This window comes from Mustela erminea, chromosome 18 (genome assembly GCF_009829155.1).
Source record: "Mustela erminea isolate mMusErm1 chromosome 18, mMusErm1.Pri, whole genome shotgun sequence".
Lineage (NCBI taxonomy): Eukaryota > Metazoa > Chordata > Mammalia > Carnivora > Mustelidae > Mustela > Mustela erminea.
The window spans coordinates 25,768,496-25,790,604 of NC_045631.1; positions in this window are offsets into that span (position 1 = coordinate 25,768,496).

The window sequence follows — 22,109 nt, forward strand, 5'->3', positions numbered from 1 at the left end:
AGCGTTCCTGGACGTTTCCTTTCACTGTGGTTTTCAGAGTCTCTTAACCTCCCTCCAGGAAACTCATCACCTCTTCTTTCCCCCTCTCTGGGATGGACCAAAGGGAGTCTGTTCTAGGCAAGGAGAAGCAAAGCCCTTCAAAGACCATATTAAATAGGTGGTGAAGTTGCAGTGTTTCCTCTCAGGGCCAGCATCCATAGAGGCAATGGGATGTGGGGAAAGACCAGGGACTTGGGCTCTAGTCCTGGCACTTCCCAGTAGGGCGGCCAATTGTTTAACTTCTCCAAGCTTCAAGTTCTCCATCTGTGAATAAGTATGTTATCTCTACAGGGGCCCTAGAGCATGGAGCTGGGAAAACAACTGGCTGACGGGGGTCCAAATGGTACACAACTGGGGGGAAGGGTGCAGATGCTGAGGTTTCACAGAAGCAAGGATAAGGTCAGTTCCTAGGATCCACAGTGAGAATGCCAGGAATCTGGTCAACAGACAAGCTATATTTGGGCCCAGGGTGGCCCCTCCCCCAGTCAGCCAGGGTGCCTGTGGGAGAAGTTAACTGGCACCCTGTGGGCCAGAAAAGTGGTCAAGGCAGGGCCAGGCTGAATCCTCTCCCCACCCCCCACCTGGAGGGAACCGTTAAAGCGACCAGGTTCTCAGACAGAAGGTGCCCAGTACAGGCTCCCTGGATGCAATGGGGGAGGGGCCCTTACAGACAGACCTCCTTCTGAAACATATTAGACAAGGGCCTCAGAGGAGGGTCCTGGTGGAGTTCTAGAGGGAGGAAACCAGTGTTTCCTAAGTGCCTAGCCTTTGCCAGGTACTAGTGCTTTCAGCCTACCATCTGAACTAATCTCACAGCAACCTGGGGAGTATGAATTATTCTCCCCATTTGAATGTAGGGAAACTGAGTCCCTCTGTCCCTAAGTAGACTTCCCAACACCAGCTGTGGGGTGCCAGAGGCAGAATTCCAGCCCAGGTAGGTCAGGTTCCAAAGAGCTCCTGTCCTCCATCTGGGACCTGGCTAAGTGGTCCAACGGCACCTCTGTGAAGGCTCCTGGAAGAGGCACCTTGTCCATACCCTGCAGCCTCCTGGGAGCCCAGGCCTGATGTGTGGCATCTGCAATTGGATGGAGCCCACCAGGCTGAGCCCAGAACGTAGTCCCAGCTCAGCTACTGGAGGAGCCCAGAAGAGAGGGAGGGAGGGTCCACAGGGACTCAGGAAAGTTCCCCATACCCTGGTACCCCACCTTGACCTCAGCACCAACTCACCGCTCTCTGGAGGGCTGGGCCTTGGAAAGGGGATGGGAAGGATGTCTATTTGGGGGGTGAACAGGGGGTTATGCCTCTTTTCAGGGATCATGTCACAGGGGTCTTCCTCTGGAATCCCAAATCAATAGGGTTAGACAGAAAAAAAAGTCAGGGGCACCTAGGTGGCTTAGTCGGGTGTTAATCGTCTGCCTTCATTTCAGGTCATGACCCTAGGGTCCTGGGATTGAGCCCCACATCAGGTCCGACTCTGTGCTCAGCAGGGAGCCTGCTTCTCCCTCTCCTCCCAGCTCCTGCTCTCTCTCACTATCTCTGTCTCTCTCTCTCTCAAATAAAATCTTTTAAACAATTAAAAAGAAAGTCAGAGCATGGAGTTCTGGGTTCAACTTTGGCTCTACTGTTTCCTATCTGGGTGCCGACTCGCCCATCACTTAGTCTCTGAACTGCAGGTTCTTCAAACAAAAAATAGGAATACTACTTTCCTCCCAGGATCCCTGTAAGGAATGGGGAAAAGCATGTGGAAATGCCCAACACTCTGCCTGGCACACAGTGGATGCTTAATAAATGTTGGTTCTCACTCACCATTTTAAATTCTCATTTAACAGTAAAATATCATCTAGCTCATGGATGTAACTAAATTATAATTTCTAAATTTATCGACTACTATGTGCCAGACATTGCTCTGAATGTTTTCTGCCTATGACCCCATTTAATCTTCAAAGAATCCCATGAGGAAGATATTATTATCCCCATTTGACAGATGAAGAAACTGAGGCACAGATGTTAAACAACTGGCCCAAAGTCATACAGGTAATGATTAGCATAGTCAGGATTTGAATTCAGGCAAAGTTGGCTCTGAATCCTGCACTGTGAGCACCCTCCACCCCCCAGCCCATGCCTGTTGTAGTCTACCATGATTAAGTGACATGCCAGGGGACAGAGGGACTAAATGAGGTATCTCTTGAGGAGTTCATGGTCCAGGGCAGGAAACAATATGCACAGAAACAGAAGTAAGAAGGTCATACGTGTCACAAAAGAAAAACTAAGTTGTGAGTTGAAAAGAGAGCAAGGTCAATGCCAGAGACTGACCAGGAGGGCATTCCAGGTAAAGGGAACAACAAAGACAAAGGCGTGGGGGGTAGGAAGCCTCTGTGAAGGCACAAGGTGCAAAAAGGGGAGTTTTGTGATCAAATTTAGAAGAGTTAGGGCTAAATGATGAGAGCCTGCTTGGGGCTCTGCACCTGCCGGGGAGAAGGAATTGAAGGATTCTCTGGCAAGAAGTAACATGAACAGATCTGTGCTGTAAAAACAGTACTCTGCCAGTAGCAAGGAGGAAGCCTGAGACTGGATGGGGCTGGAGACAGGGGACCAGTTGGGAAGGCAGTTGTAATGGTCCAGACACATGCCAATGAGGGGCTAAGCTAAGATGGGACGGGGGGATGAGATACCCCATATATGACCTCCTGGGGTTAGGGGAAATGGACAACCGGTGCCTTCGAACTCAGCCAACCCATTACCTAAATGGTCAGCCCGGCTTTGGCCACCTGTTCCCACCACCTAGTGATGTGGGCTGCAGGGATCATTAACCTAAGCCATGAACTCAGTCTCCCTTCCAACACATCTGGCCGGACGGAGGCCCCTCCTCCACCTCTACTCCCCCTCCGGGGGAGGGAGAAACTGGGCTGCCAGCCCAACTGAGCATTTCATTCTCTGCAAGAATGCCCTAGACGCACACCAGCCACCATCCTTACACTACACAGCCCATTAGGACCATACGCAGGTACCTAAGTCACATGGCATCACAGAAACAGCCCTGGACTAGGAATCAAGAGGCCTGGGTGCAGGTCCATCCCTGTGGTTCATGAGCTCTGTGGCTCTCAGCCAACCACTTAGACCCTCTGGGCCCCACCTTTTTGTCTATGAAATGGAGATAAAATGCCCATCTTCCAGGATTGCTTTGTGGACCATAAGAGAGAATGAATATTTATACACACACACACACACACACACACACACACACATATTCATATATATATACATGAACATTCTCTGTAAACTTTTCAAGATCTGCTTAAATGTGGAATTCTGTGCACATTTTCATCCATCCCACCCACCTCGTCGAGTGACTCCACCAGGGGCTGGGGGGGTGCGCATGCCTCTGCAGTTCCCCACTCTCGATCACATTCCAGCCTTCACTCATCCTGCGTTGGGAAAGAACTCTACCTGAAACACAAGCTGTGTTCACATCCTGTGTATGACAAATGGGAACATGGCTTAAATTAAAGAAGGGAAGATTTTATCAGGACTAACTTCCCAATGCAGGAGGCTGGTTGGTTCCTGGAAATCTTCCCAGAAGAAGAGAATCAATTAAGCACTTTGCCCAGAGTAGACACCAAATAAATTGTTGAGTGGAATGGACTCTGTCATATTAGCCAGGAAAAAAGGAAAATGAATCAGAGAGGTTCTTAAGGCCCCTCCTCCCCCTGACTTCCTCTGTACGACCTATGCACATTCGTGTGTCTGGGGCATGGGTGAGAATCTTGAGCTGGTTCTCAGCAGACCTGTCCCCAACCAGCTGTGTGACCTTGGAAAGATCTCATGTCCTCTCTGAGCCTCTGTTTCCTCCCCTGGATGTCATCTGAATGAGAACTCTAATAAACCTCCTAGGATAGTGTCCACATTTAACATTCCACAGGTGTTTGTTGAATAAATGAAGGAGGGAATGAATGGCACTCCATAGGGTGTAGGACTCGTGTTTGTTCTTCTTTACTCTCTGAGCCTCAGTCTGCCTACCTGTCAAATGTGGGCCTGGGGCCGCCTGTCTCTAGGCTCCCTGTCAGTTCTGGCTTCTGTGATCTGCCTCTGTGCCCAAGGCTCAGGCTGGGAGGAGGGAAGCTGGGTGTTTGGGGTCTGCGCCTTCACGCCCAGCAGCTTGAGCTGCCCTCCCGTTTCAGGGCATGGGCAGCAGGTATGCACTGCTGTTCCCACGGGGCTGCCTGGCTTAGCCTAAGGCTCCCTTTGCTGGGAGAGTAGCCTGGGCTGCCGCCCTGTGCTGACCTGCTCTTAACCCCCAGTTTAGTTACACAAACTCCTCCACGCTCCACTGGGAGCTAGGTCACACAAAGTGGGGGCAGGAACAATACTTCCCCTTGTGCTCTCAGCCTATTCCACATCAGCACACATAGGGGAGGGACACAGGAGGCCAGCATGAGGGGGCAACCCAGCTCCGGTTTCAACCATGTCTGGAAATTGGATCTTCCTCCCTGGCCAGAGTTCCCTCGGGGCATGGGCGGGGGGGTTGATGCTGGAGCCCAAGTCTCAGCAGAACCCTACTTTCTCCTCTCCAGGTCTCCCACTAAGAACAGCCCTGTGCCTCGATCACAGAGAAGATCCGCAAAACTCCTTACCATTGCATCTCCCTTTGGCAAATAAGCCCTGGTTCTATGATGGATCTACATGGAGATGGTGGGGAGGAAAGTTCAACTCTGGAAATCAGTAAGTCTCGTATGATTCTGCCACTGCCAAGTAAGATATCAGCGGTTGGACTAGCTGAAGGCTGAAAATACAGGGTATGGAGCCAGATCACCTGGTTCAAATTCCAGCCTGCCGTGTACCAGCTAGTGACCTCAGACCAGGTACCTATCACTCTGTCCCTCTGCATCCTCACCTGCTGTAATGGTACCTACTTTCCTGAGTCATTACGAGGAATAAATGAGTTAATATGCACAACACACTTAGCGCATTGCTCAACAAATGCCAACTGGATGGCTTGCTTTCCACACAGGTTTAGTAGGAAGTGGAGGCACGTGCAGTACTCCCTTAACTTTCCAGAGAAGAGCAAATTGTTCAAATTGTCTAAAACACAATAGAACTACTTAAAGTACATGAAACTAGCTGTCAAAATTGTGAAACATAATCACAGTTTTGATTGCTCTGTGACAGTGTAAAAATAGCTAATTTTTCATCAGGCAAGAAAAGAAAAACAAAGAATAACTACATTCAACCTCATCTCCCCTCCCCTTTGTGTTCCGCATACCCGCATGAATTAGCTTGCTCATGCTGACACATGCACAGCTTTGCCGTCACCTGAGACATAGTGCTTATTCTTCTTTAGTCATTTTATATTTAGGCTACAGTTGGTAGCGGCTGATTTCTTTCCAGGTAACTGTAGTTGTTTGAAGACAATGTCAAAATAAAACTCTTTCTTCTTCGACCTGAGAGTCTGTCACAGCTATGCCTCTCTGTAGCCTCTGTCACTATGCTCCTCCCTTTCATGGACCTCCTTCCTGGCCCACGAACCACTCTCCCAACATACGGCCTTTTCCCTTCCTTGATTCAGAATTCCTAGAAGAAAATTAACAGGAATCAGTGTTCCAGAGTGGGAGAGAGTCAGGACTTTGAGTAGGAGAGGTTTCAGCACCAGGGACAGCACCACACACGCCCTCATCTGCTCTCAGATGTGTCAGTTATGCTGGAACTGTATCTTCTGGAGACTTGATGTCCACCTCTGTAAAAGGGTCAGGAGGAGGCAGCTGGGAGGGCTGCAGGTGAACAAGACTGTCTCTAAGGTCTCTGTGACCCTAGAGTTCTTTGGTTTCCTGTTTGACTTGCATTGTATTTTCCTGACTCCCTCCCTTCCTTCTTTTTTTTTTTTTTTTTTAATAGAGACTTTCCATTCATTTTAATGGGCTTATAGCCATCCTCCAAGGCCAAACAACAGAGCTCTTCATGAGAGCAGCAAGCTGGCCATCAGAAACTCTCAAACACAACACACAGAAGTCACCTGGTCTCCCCTCTGTCCTTGCTCACCAAGAAACATTGAGTTAGTTCTGATAAAAGGCTGAGCTGCCATAAAAGACAGAAAGGTTGGTGTACCTAGATGGCTCAGTCAGTTAAGCATCTGCCTTCAGCTCAGGTCATGATCCCAGGGTCCTGGGATCGAGTCCCACATCAGGCTCCTCGCTCATCAGAGAGCCTACTTCTCCCTCTCCCTCTGCTTGCCTCTCCCCCTGCTTGTGTGCATTCTCTCTCTCTCTCTGTCAAATAAAATCTTTGAGGGGAAAAAAAAGACAGAAATGGTTACCACATTCTTATATAATGGAATAAATAGGAGGGATGCACAGAGCTAGAGGAGAAACTGCTCCCTCCATAAGGTTTTCTTCACTAGGCCTTGGTGATCTCCTTCTTATTTTCAGGAAGGAGAAAAAGTGGGAGGAGCACAAGAAGTGCTTTAAGGGCCAGGTCCAGAAGTAGCAACATATCCCTTGAATTCCCATCCCATTAGTGGGGACTTTGTCATGTCACCACACCAAGCTACAAGGGGGGCTAGGGAATTTGGTCCCTACCTGGGTAACCATGTGCCAACCTACAACATTATGGCTTTGGAAGAAGAGGAGAATGGCCTTTGGTTTAAAAATATTATCCTCTACTTAAGAAAGTAGAGCTGTAGAAATAGGTAGGTAGAGCTGTAAAAATGGGAAGTTTTGCTCAGAGAAAGGAGAAGGGATTTATGGAGTCAGATACCATGCTAAGTGCTTTCCTGTATACTTAAAATGCTTTGGGGTCTCATCTCCTCAAATGTCCCATCCAGTTAATTCCCTAATCTTTGCTTGTACTGTTTTCCCCATCTGGATGCCCTTGTCTCTCAGATAAATTGATCCCACCCTTCCTTCAAGTTCAAAAACCAATTCCTTGATCACAGAATTTTAGAGCCAGAAGGAACCTCAAAAATCACTTAGGTCAATGCCTTATTCTATAAGTGGGGAAACTGAGACCATAGAAAGAAAAACATTTATCCCACGTCACATAGTAAAATATCCACAAAGCTTACCAGCCCATAGCTAGGACTCAGGACTCCAAGTTCAGTGCTCCTTCCTACACAGAGGATTCTGCTCTGCCTCTCATCATGTAACTTTGGACAAACATCTCAGCCTCTCTAATCTCCAGATTCTTCAACTGTAGGGAATGAAGAGATTGGGTCCGATTACTCCTACAATTCTATTAGGACAAAGACCCAGTCTCCCATTGGCAGAGCCTCCCCAGACTTTCAGATCCTGGGATCCCAAAGACGGAGAGGTCAGACCAGTGGGGGAAGTTATAGGAGATTTTGGCTTGGTGCAATAAAGGGCTTCCTACTAGAGCTGGCTCTAGAAAGACAGGCTGCCTGGGAAGGGAGGGGTTTCCCATTCACTGGAGGTGTACACACACGGGTGAAAGATCAAAGGATTTTAGCACCGGATGCATAGTTGCAGGGGTATAGGGGTAGACTGTATCAGGGATTCCCAAAGATTATTTTAGGAAATACACTGATCAGCATTAAGTAACATTTCTTACCCAGAGGAAAAAAATGTTTTCCTTTGATTAGTTTTCAAACTGTCTGATTTTGGCCAGGAGAAAGTCTCAGTTTGGTGCTAGAACAGCGTGCACCTCTCTACCACTGTTAGCTCCCTTTTTTAACAGGAATATTAGGTCCCAGGCTCAGAGCTCTGGAGTCGGTAGCAGGACTCGCTAGAATGGAATAATGTGGGGCTTTCTATTTTATTTATTTTATGGTTCCCTTCTTTCATGGAAAATGATTCTGGTTTCCCCCATTACTGCTGGGATATAAAGTTTTATTTTAAAATGAATATATTTTAAGAGAATGCAAATACAAGCACAGAATGGGAGAAAATATTTGTAAAACACATATGCAACAAAGGAATCGTATCCAAAATATACAAAGAAGTCTAAAACTCAACAACAAGAAAACAATGCAAAAAGTGGCAAAAGATTTGAATGGCCACCTCATCAGAGAAGACATAGAGATGGCACATAAGCATATGAAAAGATGGTCCACGTATGTGGACCACCATCAGGTGACTGCAAGTTAAAAACAAGGAGATGCCATTAATGACCTAGTAGAATGGCAAAAATCCAAAATATTAATAATATCCTGTGTGGAGCAACAGGAACTCTCATACACAGCTGGTGGGAATGCAAAACGGTACAGCCACTTTGGAAGACGAGTTGGGCAGGTTCTTACAAAGCTAAACATATCCTTACCATATAATCCAGCAAGCATACTCCTTGGAATTAACCCAAGTGAGTTGGAAACATGTTCACACAAGAACCCCCACGTGAATGTATACAGCAGCTTTACTCATAATTGACAAAACTTGGAAGCAACCAGATGCCTTTCAAAGGATGACTGGATAAACAAACTGTGGCTCATCCAGACAATGGAATATTATTCAGTGCTAAAGAGAAATGAGCTCTTGAGCCATGAAAAGACAGACCCAATGTATGCACGTTGCTACGTGAAAGAAGCCAGTCTAAACACTGCATGATACAAATGATACAACAGTTTGGAAAAGATGCAACTATAAAGATGGCAAAAAGATCAATGGTTGCCAGGGGTTTGGGGGAGGGAGGGATAAATAGGAGAAGGACAGAGAATTTTTAGGGCAGCAAAACAATTCCATGTCATATTGTGAAAGGTGAAGAGATGAGATTACGCATTTGGCAAAACCCACAGAACTATACAGCACAAATAGAGAATCCTAATATGAACTATAGGCATCAGTTAATAATAGCACATCAGTACTGGCTGACCAATTACCATAGATGGGCCACAGCAGCGCAAGGTGTTACTATCAGGGAAAACCATGGGCAAAGGGAAAGGTTACATGTGGGAGCCCTTTGCACTTTCTGCTCAGCTCTTCTGTAATCTTAAAATTTCTCTTAAAACGTAAAGTCTATGAATTTGAAACTAAATAAATTTCATGTTTTTGAGCCTAAGAAATTTGTCCACTAGCAATTCCACTTCTAGAAACAGGGTCATGTGTATCCTCAAGACCTATCCAAGACCCTTCGGAGCACTGCTGCCAGTAATAGCTGAATGTCCACCCAGGGAAGAGCAGATAAAGTCAATGTGACGTAGCCACGCAATGGGGTCGCATCGAGCAATGAGAAACAGAAAAGTAATGTCACCTACAACCTGAAAGATTCTCACAAACATCACGTTGAGTGCAGGAAGCCAATACCAAAGAGTCAATCCTGTGTGACTCCATTTTTAAAAAGTTTACGGAACTGATCTATGGTGTTAGGAGTCAGGAGAGCTGTTCCCAGTGGAGGGGGTTTGAGACCAGCTATAAAGGAGTCCAGGGGGGCTCTTCCAGGGTTCTGATGATGTTTTGTTTCTCATTCTGGGTACTGGTCACACAGGTGTGTTCACTTTGGGAAAAGTTTATCTGAGTGAGATAGATAGATACTTACTCACTTGTAAGTTGTAAGTTTTTGGCAGGTGAAATTTTACATAAAAGTGGGTCCAGGGGCACGTGGGTGGCTCAGTCTGTTAAGTGACTGACTCCTGATTTCAGCTTAGGTTATGATTCCAGGGTCCTGGGATTAAGCCCTGTGTCAGGCTCACCGCTCAGCAGGGAGTCTGCTTCTCCCTCTCCCTCTGCTGCTCCCCCACTCACTCACACACTCTCTCAAATACATAAATAAATCTTAAATAAATAAATAATAAATAAAACCAGCAGGTCCATTAAGAATACTGCATATACTCAGTAATAGAGGGCGAAACCCCACGATCCAGCATCTTCCCCCCCAGGGCTATGCCCAACAGAAACATGTTCACGTGTCCACCAAAAGACCCGTACAGGACTGTTCACAGCAGCACACTATTTAATAGCCCCAAATCAGAAAAAAACTCAAATGTCTATCACCACGAGACTAGATGATTACATTGTGGTATATTAATACAACTGAATATACACAGCATGTGAAAAAGGCCGACTATCGGTTCACCCAACAGCACAAATGAGGCGCACAAGGAAAATGCTCGCTGAGTGAAGTAAGCAAGACAAAGAAGAGGACCTAGGGGACGAGTCCACTCACATGAAGTTCAAAACAGACAATACTGGTCTACGGTTATTTCTGGAAGGTACTGACTGGGATGGGGGTAAGGAGGAGCCTCCTGGGTGCTGGAAATGTTCCATGTGGGGCCAGGGCAAAGTTATATGTGAAAACCAATCAAGGTGTGTACTTTAGATGTATGCATTTTAAGATTACAGATACAGAGGAAACTCAAAAATGGCCAACATCATAAAAGGGGAATGCAAACAACCAAAGTTTGGGAAAGAATGGGAAAGACGTGCTTTTGAGGTCTTCCTGTTCTGGGGACAGGATTCCCTAGCTGTGGCACTATCATCCCCTCCCCACCGAGACTCCCAAGGCCTAAGGTCAGCGGGTGACCTACCCCCTATCTGCCTGGGCGATCAATGGAGACACTGGTTTTAGGGGGTCAGACGCCAGTTGCCCCCACTCTGTCCCCAGGGGAGCTCTGAGCCCTGCAACCCGAAGCCTCAGGATCACAAGGGCAGATTCCTGCCTGAGCCTTTACAAACAAACATGAGGGCTGCGGGTTTGGGGGGTGCGAGGGGGGACACATATGCTGCCCCCCTCCCTCATCGTCTCCAAGGTATGCTGGACCTCCCCAGCCTGCCTCGATTTTAGACCCAAGCACCACTGGGCATCACCCCCAGGACTTGGCCCCAGCATCATTTTCAACCACCTGGTCTTCATCAGTTTTTCCACAGACAGATCAGGTCCCTTCACCTCCCCGCACCTCATGTCCACTGCTGCAGAATGTAGGGACACGGAAGATTCAGGACAAAAGCACAGACCAGTCCCCTCTGATGCTGGGCTGCCATCTGCAACATTCCAGGCAGTCACTCAGCATCTGCCCAAACACCCCTCGTATGAGGGCACTCAGCTCTGACCGTTAGGAAGCTCTTCCTAGAAATAAGGTGCCCCTAGCATATGTCTCTTTTTGCAAAAAATTTAACGTGTAAATATATATAAATCTTCACATAAACACATATGTGCCTAAAATACACAGATAAGCGTTTTCTGGAAGGGAATGCGATAAAACAAGCAGTAATGATCGTCTCCAAGGAGGGCAACTGTGGGGTTGGGTGCACAGGTAGGCAAAAGATTTCCTCCCTATTCTCGCCCACTTGTGCTTGTGAATTCTTTACTTGGCACATACATTAGCTAGTAGAAGTAGGTAGAATACTTCGGAAAAAGACAGTTCTAGTTCTTACCCTCCTTGGCAAACATGGCTCAGGTGAGATCAGGGCACCCCATGTGCCCACCCATTGCTTGACAGAGGTTTGAGGCATTGGAAGCCAATGTGTGATGCCCCACCCTCCCTCTGCAGTCCTCACTAGACTGGCAAGTTGCTGGACTTCTCTGAACCGAGGCTTCCTTGCCTACAAAATGCTAAAATAAGGACGTCTGCCCCACTGGGTTCCAGTGAGAATTGAGCAAAGCGATGTCTGGGCTCAGCATAGGTACACGCTCAAGTCTGTTTTTATTAATCTTGTCTCCTATGCTGCCTGACTATGTACCCCCTTCAGTTTACAAATTCAACCTTCCTACTTAATTCTCATGACTATGTTGGGTGTGTTTAACCCCATTTTACAAATGAGAAACTGAGGCTGAGTGACCTCCTCCACCTTAGGTAGTGGAAAGGTCACCAAAGCCAAGGATCAGGGTGCTCATTTCCTCCCCAGGCTGTCTCTAGGTCTAGCATACTTCCTGATTTCCCTTTCCGTTCGGCTCTCACCTCCCCTGCTCAAGAAGTGTCTTTTTCCTGAGTCCTGAAACTCTGGGCATTTTAAAAAGTAGGGGTGGGAAGGAGAGGGGCGGGGCTAGCCCCACAGCCCAGCCTGGCTAGGGCCAGCCTTGACCCCCATGGAAGGTTGGGATCCCTGAGCCTTGTTTGGAAGAGACTGGGAGGAATGATGAGCCAACTCGATAGTCCGGGGCCATATGAAGATGTCACCACTAGAGGCCAGAGCAGGGAGGGCAGCCGTAATTAAGACCTTGATTGGAGGTCAGCATGGACAGAGAAGGAGGCTCCCAGGGCCTCAGGCCTGGCCCAGACACAAGAGGGCAGGGATTCCCTCGGATCCCCTCCGTCCATAAGGAGTCGGCAGGCAGGCCTGCCACCCCCAGGAGGATGTGCTTGTGGGGTTATTCAACGACAGGTCATTTCACCCCTGGGCTCTAGCTCAGGTCTGTCATGCTCCGCTGCACCTGGCAGACAGAGCCAGGCACATACTAGGCACCCACTAAATATTTGTCAGATGGATGAGTGCTACCCCTCGGGCCATCGCATCCATCCCCCAGCCTTCGCACACCGCAGCTTCCAGCAGTCACCCGTTTCTGCATACTCTGACCCTCCCAGGGTCTGGGAAGTTCCCATTGAAGTCTCCCTTCCATCCTCCCAGCACCAGCCTCACCCCTTCCATCCTCCCGGCACGAGCCTCACCCCTGCCCACGTGTGGCAAGTGGAGCACAGGCTAGGGGACACTGGGGATATTTATAAGGAGCGAGAGCAGCAACTCGGCAGCCCCCTCAGCTCCAAACGTGGAGGAGAAAATCACCGCTGTAAATTTCCCCAGGGGCGCCCCGCCCGGCTCCTCCTCCCAGATTCCAGCCCCTTAGCTCTTGATTTACAGAGGGAGAGAAGCTTGAGCCTCAGGAGCTGCCTTGCAGGATGGAAGCAAACACCTGCAGCCCAGGCAGAGGGCTGCCCTCACCCCAGGGCTGGGGCAGGGACCCTAGCCCTCCACCAACACCCTCCCCAGGCCTGGCTCTCTGGCTGCCCAGCTGGGGTCCCCATCACCTTGCCCACCCCACCAGGCTCCCTGGGAAGACAGGGAGCATCACATCCCACAGAAGCTCATTCCACAGTCACTGCTCCTGACTTCTAGTTTTCCATCTGTCCGAAGGGACTATTGGGGAATCACTCCGAAATGGGGAAGGCTCACAGCCTCTCATCCCAGATCTACCTCGTGCCCTGGGAGAGCATTCACTGATCTGGGTCCCCAAGCAACAGCCCCACCCCCAAGTCATGTTACCCTGCCCTTTCCTCTTCCCCAGTTCTAGCGGGAAGCTGAGGGTGGGGTTGCTGTCCTGGACCTATGTATAAGATAGAGAGGGTGGGCAGCAGCTGTTTATGTGTCCCCTTCACACCCAGGGCTATCACCACAGCAAAGGGGCCCCTCTCCCCTCAGCATAAGGGCACAGGCTCTTGGAAGCCCGCACCAGTAGGACTTCCCCTTCTGGGTCCCTCTCAAAGTCACCCAGAGGCTGAAGTCATCATCTGGGGCTTCTTGTGCCCACCCCCACCCCTCCCAGGCAGGGCTGCCCCAACCAGGCTGCATTTCCTCCAGGAACCTGGGAGCCTGGAGCTTCCAAAATGTCTAGGTTGGTGAAACTCCTCTGCCCATGCCCAGCGGCAGGTGGATATTGGGGGCGTCCCCTCTGTCAGGGTCCCAGGGATCAGAAGGAGGAGGGGCAACCACTGCAGTCTACACACAGGCTCAGGGGGCTGAAAGCAGTGCTTGATCCCATTCCTTGAGTCTCCTGGGCAGGTAAGGATTTCAGCTACCTTACTGAGCCAAGCACGGTCTTAACAGCTACTTTAGCCGTCTCAGCCATCCTAAGAATTGTGAGCCATCTTCCAATCAACAGATAAGGAAATAAGCTCAAAAGGGTTGACTGCTTGGCCAAAGTAAGACCAGGGCCAGAAGTCCGAGTACCATGGACCACCCTCCGCATCAGAGGGCGTAATACCTTTGCATGCTTCCTCTTACAAGAAGCAGGGCCCAGAGACAGGAGAAGATTCCCCAAGGCCACACAGAAAGACAGAAGCACTCTTGGGGCTCAAACTGGGTCTTCCAAGGGCCAAGTCTGAGCTCCGGTCCAGAGTCCGTCAGTCATGGTGAGCCCCAGGGTAGAGCAGCTCCCCCATGACAACCCTTGTCCTCGGCCTCTCCTTATAAGAGAAGCTAGTTCTCCTCAATGTGTGTGCAGCTCCGTGGTTGTGGGTCAGTAGTCGATAAGCTCTTCCTTAAACACAAATCTCAGGGCTCTTATCATCAAAAACCAAATGTGCAACTTTTATTTTGATATAAGCCTATATTCCCAGGAATCATTTTTGCCCACTTGGAATTCAGTTCAGCAGTTGGTGAAACTGTTTGCTTGCCCTGAGACGTCACAAGGAAGGCAGGGGGCCTGCCTGCGTGGAGTGGTTTGCCTCAGGATACGGAAAACAGATCCAAACCCAGATGAGCCAAGCTCTGAGTAGCTCTTTGTCTGCAAATATTTTTTTTTCAAGCCTTAAACTCCCCCAGGGCAGGGTCTGTGTTTCTTCCATCAGACTCGGGATTCCCAAGGTAGAGCTATGGGAGACTAGGAGAGGAACTGTGTCTCCTTCCCATCAGACTGAGGGTCTTCTGAAGCCAGAGCGCCCTCATCAGACTGGTTATTCCCCAAAGACAACAATATGTCTCCCCCATCAGACTAGCTATGCCTGGAGGATAACGCTGTCTCCCCCATCAGACTGAGTAGGTTCTGTATCCCCCTCCTGCCAATCCCCATCCGGAGCACAGCCAAATTTACACCATTTGGCATAGGATAACTTCTCCTGGAATCAAGTTTTAGACAACGGAAAAACACCCCTATTCCTCCCACCCCAACCCCAGGGAGCCAAACCAGAGAGGCCACTGTGAAGGGCCACTGCGGGGCTTGTCTGAGGCCAGCAGAGTCCTGCCAAGCCCATAGGCTCCTCTCCCGGCCTGCCACCCCCACTGGGCAGCCTGGCGCCCCCTGACCCCATGGCCTTCCATCATGGGAGATCTATAACATTTACAATCCCAAAACAAAAGGCCCCGAGAGCCGAGGACAGAATTCATCTTCCCAGCTGACAAGCCCCGTTAATTAACGACTTGGAAATCGATGACGAGAAGGGACAGGCGGCAAATGACACCTCATCGTGGCCAGGAGGAGGGAGGAAATGTCCGGGGACTGGCGGACACGCACCGCAGGGCTGGCCGGGCGCCTGGGAGAGCCACCGCACCCATCTGTCACTGTCACTTCAAACACAGTCGACTACCCCCCAACTCAGAAATTCTCATTTCCCACCACAGCATACCCACCCCCCCCCCAAGAAAAGGGTGCTATGTGCCCGAAGAGTGAAGGGAAAGTCATCATGGAGCACCTACTACGGGCCAGGCATCATGCGAGATGCTGTTCATTCATTATAACCTCTCCCGACAGCTGTGAGAGGTAGGTTTCATCATGCCCATTTTAGGGATGGGATAATTGAGGGCTGGAGGAAAGCTAACCTAAGGCTGGGGCTGTGTTTTAAAATGTCAGTTACAGGTTGATGAAACCAGTTCTTGGATCTAAAGAAGCAACTTGGTTAGAGAAAGAGAGCTCTGGATTTGAGAACAAAAGATCTGAAAATGGAGGCCAGGCTCCATCCCCACTATCTCGGCAATACCGGACCAGTTACTTCATTTCTCCATGCCTCAATTTCCTCATCTGTAACAACCAGAGAATAACACCCACCTTACTTGTCGAAAAGAGCTAATCCCTACAGGCAAGCTTGGGAAACCCTAAGGCCGACATGTGGATAAAGGCACAGACAGTTTTTTTCTCATCACCAAGCTCGATGATCACCTCCATCCAAATCCAGGGCATGGGATGAAATGGGAGGAGGATCCAGAAGGCCTGGGCCAGAGTAGGGAAGGTTGGCGGCAGGGACAGAGGCTGGCCATCAAAGATGTAAGGACAATAAGAAACAGACACCCTTGAGCCCTCCTGTGAGGACGTGAATCTTTCTGTAGGAAGGACAGAATAAAAGTACCCACCTCATGGGGTTGTTGTGAAGTTGAGACAAATTATATAAGGGTTTAGTGTGGTCTGGCTTAGAGTTTGGCATATTGACAGACATGCTCAATAAATGTCATGAAGTATGGGTGTTCTCCTGTTGCCCCATGGAGGGGGCATGGATCTTGTCCTTGGGGCAGGTCCCTGAAAATGGATCTAACCCCATGCTTACCTTCTGCCATGAGGAGCTCACTGTTGGGACACGGACAGGGTTTTCTGGGAACCCAGAGGAGGAGGATGGTTCTGCCCAGAGGAGATGCTGTCTGACCTGGATTGGAAGAATGAGTAGGAAGTCATCATGGTGGGGCGTGGAGGAAAGGGGACCTCTCCAGAGGGAAAGGTCCCTCCCAGTGCTGGCACACGGCAGACGTCTCCCCTTTCTCCTTCTGTCTGGCCCAGAGCTCATCAGAGTTCCAGAGGAGTCTGGGGATCTTGAGGGTCCCTTGTGGATGCAAGGGAGGGGTATGAGGGAAGAGAGCCTGAAGGGGCCGGGGCCTAGAATGCCACACCACACCAGGAGTTTAGAGCCTCAGCTTCCTTATCTGTAAAATGGGACCAGATTCCAAAGAAGACATACAAGTGGCAAACAAGCACAAGAAAAGATTTTCCACATCGTTAATCATCAGGGAAAGGAGATACCATTTCACCCTAGGTAAGATGGGTATAATAAAAAAAAAAAAAATGAAACCCCAAAATAAATGTTGGCAAGGATGACTGGAGCCCTTGTGCTTTGCTGGTGGGAACCAAAATGGTACCGCCTCTATGGAAAACAGTTCAGAGCGCCTTCAAAAAGTTAAACATAAAATTATAAATGACCTAGCAATGCCACCCCTAGGTATGTACCCCAAAGGGTTACTAATGGACTCAAACAGAGAGTTACATCCCGGTGTTCACTGCAGCGTCATTCACGCTAGCCAGGAAGAGGGAAACCATCAAGAGTCCACCAAGGGATGACTAGATAAACACGGCGTGGTGTGGTGTGGACATACAAGGGAATATTATTCAGTCACGGAAAGAAACAAAGTTAGGACTCAGGCAACAACACAGATGAATCCTGAAGACATGGTGGTAAGTGAAAGAGACCAGACACCGAAAGGGTAACTGTTGTCCAACTCCACTTATCTGAAATATCTAGGACAGGCAAAGGCATAGAGACAGGGGGTAGAGCCGAGGTACCCAGGGGCTGTGGGGAGTGGGAAAGGGGAAGTCACTGCTTAGTGGGTACAGCCTTTCTGCTTGGGGCGAGATACCAGTAGAGAGAGTGGGTGATGGTCATACAATTTTGTGACCTTCATGCCAATGACGTGGGCACTTCAAAAATGGTTACAACGGTAAATTTTATGTTGTGTATTTTACCACAATTTTTTTAAAAAAACTTTAAAAAAATCCAACAGAACAACAAATCAGATCAAGTACTTCTGTGACAAGAATTGTTTTAGCTGTCTTCTTGGGACTGCTCTAAGACCAAGGGAGCCCTGCACTGCGCAGACCCTCTGAATGAGGGCAGGAGAATGAATTGTACTCTCCCCTACTTCTTTGCCAGCTGCCCCCAAGTCCCCCCGACCTTCCCCGGGCCCAAGGCATGGGGCAAACTTGGCCGGGACTGAGACAGGCTGGGCTTCCTCTGAGAGCAGATGGCTTCACTCTCCTCCACTCGCTTCCTCCTCTCTCCCCACCCCAGCCCCCTTAAAGAAGAAGAGACCTTTCCAGAATACGTCACCTCACCGGAGCTGTAAATGTCAAATTTAAATTCATACTTTGTACCACCTTTGATTTCAAAGCGGATTACACCTCAGTGGTGAAAGGCGGCCACAGCGCAGGGCCTGAGCAGGCCTCCTGGGCTCTGCTGGACCCCGAAGCATTGTTAACTCCTTCCAATTCATTAGGTCTAATCCTAGTGGCGCTGAGTAAGGGGCCCTGGGCTGCACCCGGCACTCGGGACCATATGTGCCCATTGTCTCACTCATCCACTAATCCAGCACCCGTTGTAGGCACCAGCCTACTGGAAAGGGCCGGGAGGGGGGTCCTGGCCTGCAGTGAGGGGGCAGCCAGGGTCTGGTTCAGCTCTGACACCCCAACAAATCCTTTGTGGAGTGGCTGACCACAGGCACTAGAATGTGGGAAGGAAGAGTTAGGAGTTCTAGGAGAGACGGACAGACAGATAGACCTCCACCTGCTATGCCACACTCAGTCACATATACACACTCACTCATTCAAGCTCTCTGTAACACACCTGCACACTCACTCCCGTGCCACATGTCCCTGGGCTCACAGCATCCAACACCCAGTGGCACGCCCATGCAGCTCACACACCCAGACCCGTCCACACCCGCGTACCCTCAGTACACACATGCACTCACCTCTCCCCACCCACACATTCACCTACACCTGGGTCACTCTGCAGAGTTTCCAGGTTTGTCTACAAAAAATAAATAATTAAAGAGTCCCTGGCATTTCTCCCCTCGTGACCTCCAATGTCTGGGCTACTGGAGCTGGAAGAGACTTCAGAGAGAATGGAGTCCCCGACCCACTTCCAGGTGGGCAGGGGGTGGCCTAGGAGAGAAGAGGAGCCTACAGGAAGGGGGGGGTTCCCAAAGCCCTATAGTGAACCGCTCTGTTCTTGCCAACTGGTCGACCTCGGGTAATTCCCCTAGTGCCCCGAAACTCCTGCACCCTCAGCTACGCAGCACCTGTCCACAGGACCGTCAGGAGATGAGATAATGTTTGTCCAAGAGCCCTGTGAACAAAAAAAGCATCCTACCTAAGTGTGGAAATGGCACAGGAACTGTTCCTAGGGTCACTGTGGAGCAGCAGCAATGATAAAACTGGAACCCAGAGCTTGGGATGCTCTGTCCAGGCAGCTTTTCAGGAGAGGGGGTGGCAGCCCAGACCAGGGTGTCCAGGAGGCATGGGACAGACAGGCTCCTGTGGGTATGGGGCTGCTTGCTCAGGCTGCTCCCACGCGGAAACCTGGGTCCCAGCAGAAATCAGGAGGAAACCAGGCAGATCTGGCTACTGATCGCTGCCCTGGCTCCACATGCCCAGGGAGAGAACTTGCTGGAAGGTATGCAGGCGGGGGGTGACATTCAGCTAGGATTGGGTCAGAGGCCACATCATGGATGCTGTCCCAAAGAAGGGGACACATGTACATATAGCATCTATGGCCAACAACATGCAGAAGGATAGCATCATCTGTCCGTCAGTCTTTCTGGCCACCTCTCCACACTTAAAGGTAGGAGGAAGTGGTTAAAGGTAGGAGGTTATGGTTGGGGGCAGATGGGTTGGTCCTGCTTCCTCTGATGGTCTTCTCAGGCCAAGAATAGAAACGTGCACACGCTGGGGTCAGCTCCTCCCCCACAAGGGCCGATTACACTCATTTCTTCCCAAGTCCATGTTTTGATAGCCGAAACCCCACAAGGCACGGGAGTAGTTACACCATGGAAATTGGCGAAAAGTCAGAACTTTTCTTCCCGGGAGACGATTGTTAAAACACTCACCAGCACACAACTACACATTCCTTGCTCCCGCTGGAAACCTGAGGCCTCATGAGTGCCTTAAGTCCAGGTCCGTTCAGCACCTGACCTCCCCATGCCAGCCTGCCTCACCACCAGGGAGCTTGTTTCCTCAACCTAGAATGAGGGGAATAGTCACGGCACCTGGAACAGGGCTGCTGGAATGCCAGTGTGCACACGGATCACTGGACAGCCCTGTTTAGATGCTAATCCTGAGTGATAGTCCCGGGTGGGGTCAGGGAGCCTGCGGTTCCGACCAGCTGTGGGAGCTGCTGCCACCGGTCCATGGCCCACACTTTGAGGACGGGGGCTTACTTATTAACACTGAACCTGCCCAGGCACAGGTGCTGAGGCTGCCTTGACTCCTGACTTCTGTCTGACCCCCCGCTCCTTGGCCAACCCTCCAAATAACTCAACATCCCTATTTGAATGCTCCTCCCAGACCTCAGACTCAGTGGTTCTAGAAGTCAGAGCAAACGGTCAGCTGAACAGATGCATCACTTTATCCCACATGCCTCCCTCCAAGCTTATTCTCCCTGGTCATCCTCTTTCTCCTGCACAGCGCCAGCTGGTCATAATGACATTCTCCAGAAACAGCCTCTGTTCCTTCCGGTTCCACCATTCGAGCCAGCCCAACACCCCTCTGGCTCCCGTTCCTGTGGATCCCCACCATCTCTAGCCTGAAGCCCCAAGGCTGCTGTGTGCCAGGACCTGACCCAGCCGCGGCCATGCCCTCCTCCACGGGAGTGCTCTGTCATTTGCCAGCCTGCCCATGTCCCACCTCAGTATTGCAGGTCACTGTCCTCAAGAGGTGCCAAGGGCATCCTGGCTGAGAATGTGCCTGAGTGTCCTCAGCCCCTCTCTACTCCTTCTAGGGCAGCTACATCCCCCAGGACCTGGCCTGCCCTCCCATCTCTGAACACCCTCCTTGGGCGCTTACCCCTGCTCCACTCAAAGAGCTCTATTTCACTCCCCCACTAGACCAGGGGCTGCGTCTCCCCCATCAGGCTAGGAGCTCTGCCCAGGGAAGCAGCTGTGACTCCACCATCAGACTGGAGACATCTCCCAGGAAAGGGTCCTTCTCCCACATGAGATGAGGTAGACTTCCTTGCAGAGGCTGCATCTCCCTAGCAGCCATAGGTCTCGTCCACAAACCCAACAGGTAATACCACACTTCCTGTTCCTGATACAGCTCCGTCCGTGGGACTTGGGCCTCCCCCAGTGGAGCTTGGCTGAACCCCCTTCCATTTCGGCATACTGGATCCCACCTTTTCCCAACTGTAGCTTTCCTGGGCCCAGGAGAGGGAGGGAGGGAGACAGAGAGAGAGAGAGAGAGAGAGATCACTTAGGGAGGGGGTGCTCTCTGCCCAAGGCAGGGTCAGCCTGGAGTCCTATCTCCTTTGCCACCCCTCATAGGCCCCCACCACCTGTTTACAGGGCTGCCCCCTCATCCAGCACGCCAAAGGAGTCCAGGACTCCCATCAGACAAAGCCATTTGTTAATTAATTGCGCTAATTAGCAGGGATGAGGCTGGACATCTGGACCCTCTCACGGGTGCATTCAGACCCTCAGCACACGCAGAACGAGGATAGCTGCCCGGCAGGGACACCATCACCAGCGGGCCGGAACTGGTCCCCCCTCCACAGGCAGAGAGCACCCCACAGCACCCCATAGGAAGAAGAAAAGCCAGATCAGCTTGGCATCAGGGAGCTCTAAATGGCATCTCCACCAAAGACCATCTCTCCCTCCCCTCACTTAGTCTCCTCCGGGAAAAGGAAGCAAAGGTAGAGCTGCTTTGCCTAGAGGTAGAAGGAACCCCTTTGCACCCTAACTCATCTCCCCAGTGGCCCATTTACTGCTTGGCCCCCTTCATCCTCAACACCCAGGGGCACGCACTGTCATCTCTATTTGAATATTCCTCTAAGATCGCAAACACAATGATTCTAAAACAAAAGCAAAACCATAAAGACTCACCACTCCTCCATTTAATCTCTCACTCATTCAACAAATATTTACCGAGCATGGACTAGGAGTCAGGCACCACGCCAGTCCCGAGCATACGCTATCACCAACGTGTGGCGTATACACACGACGGAATATTATTTGGCCATAAGAAGGAATAAGACTCAGACACACGCGATGACATACATGGACCTTAAAAGCATTAGGTTCGGTGAAATCAGCCAGCCACAGAAGGAAAAATATTGCATGGCTCTGCTTACAGGAGGTACCCAGGTGAGGCAAATTCAGAGACAGAACATAGAATAGGGGATACCAGGAGCTGGGAGAGGAGAAGAGGGAGTGTTACTGTTTGACGGGTATGGAGTTTATGTCGGAGAAAAAGTACAGAACACAGAAGGGGATGAAGAGTCCGCTTATTGTGACGGGCACTGAGTAATGCAGAGAATTGCTGAGGCGCCAGAGTGTCCACCTGGTCCTAATATAACACTGGGATTTCATTAATCATACTGGGATTTCAGAAAAGAAACAGTATAGGATACAGACCGTGGTAATGGTTACAGAACACAGCAGATGTAGCTCACGCTACTGAATCATATAGCCTTACCAATGGTTAAAATGACAAGTATTATGTATATTTTATTA